General features: G+C 29.7%; 1 protein-coding gene and 1 long non-coding RNA gene across 2 annotated transcripts in view; one reads left to right on the top strand and one right to left on the bottom strand.

The window, feature by feature from the left end:
• LOC118738768 (ribonuclease P protein subunit p30-like) overlaps window positions 1–1029 on the bottom strand; it is a 22482-nt gene that overhangs the window by 7083 nt on the left and 14370 nt on the right. The gene's annotated exons all lie outside the window — the stretch shown is intronic.
• Window positions 936–1029, top strand: part of LOC118738769 — a 592-nt gene continuing 498 nt past the window's right edge. The window contains exon 1 of the long non-coding RNA XR_004992951.1: window positions 936–1007. This is a non-coding gene — a long non-coding RNA (uncharacterized LOC118738769). The remainder of the gene's footprint in view (window positions 1008–1029) is intronic.

Here is a 1029-nt window from a genome sequence, read left to right as displayed (position 1 = left end):
TTTAAAGATTCCTTAAATAAGGATATGAAGTTCCCTAACTTGGATGTTATTTAACCTTTTAAACTAGCTTAAAATAGGATTAAAGTAGTTGGCACGTAGTCATGGTCGAAATAAAGTCCACTGAAAAGTTAGTCGCAGTTATTTTTTACAGCCATCCCATTGGTAGAGGGCTTCGGGTGTACGAATTTGTTGTAACATCAGGAGCTGAAGACTTGGTCTAGCTGCTAGTATCTCAAAATTTCCCCAAAATCACGTCGTAAGTAGATTTCCTATGTGAACTTGCAACGAAGTTCAATTCTGCCATTTCTTTGAAGGGATTTTCATGATTTCAAGCCTTCAGTAAAGTTAATATGATTTATTCATATTGTTTTTGCTTTTTACACACCTTTTCTCTTTTAAAAATATACAATTTCATAAAATTTCAATGTCTATTTATCATATTGCTTGAGCGTTAGCCGATCTAGAGTCCATACGCATAAGTAGCCCATTACGCCCATTTGGGTAATTAAAGTTCACATTATAGACAATGTTTTTATGTAAAAATAAAAATTTTTAAAATGCTATAATCAAAAAAAAATTAAAATGAAAAATGTTTACTTTACGGATCCTAAATTTTAAGAAAACGTCATACATACCTTTCTTAAAGTGCTGTATCTTGGAAACCTTCTAACGAAACTTAATGAAAATAAATTTATTTCTTACGCCTTAATATGGGCTTTAATTGTACATTTTTTACATTAATGTGCAACGTATAAAAAACAAAAAAAAATTAAGTAAACATTTTTCTTTTTGATTTTTTTTTACTATACCATTTAAAAAAATTTTTTTTTTACATAAAAACATTGTCTATAATATCAACTTTAAGTACCCAAAGGGTCGTAATGGGCTACTTATGTGTATGGGCACTAGATCGTCTAACGCTCGGCAATATCATAAATAGACATTGAGATTTTATGAATTTGTATATTTTTGCAAGAGGAAAGGTGTGTAAAAAACTATCATTGGAGGTCTAACATTCTTTTGCAATGA

The sequence above is a fragment of the Rhagoletis pomonella genome, unplaced genomic scaffold (assembly GCF_013731165.1).
Source record: "Rhagoletis pomonella isolate Grant_MI unplaced genomic scaffold, Rhpom_1.0 Rhpom_scaffold_00005, whole genome shotgun sequence".
NCBI classification, from domain to species: domain Eukaryota; kingdom Metazoa; phylum Arthropoda; class Insecta; order Diptera; family Tephritidae; genus Rhagoletis; species Rhagoletis pomonella.
The sequence above is the reverse complement of the archived record's forward strand: the minus strand, read 5'-3'. Positions and strand labels throughout refer to the sequence as shown.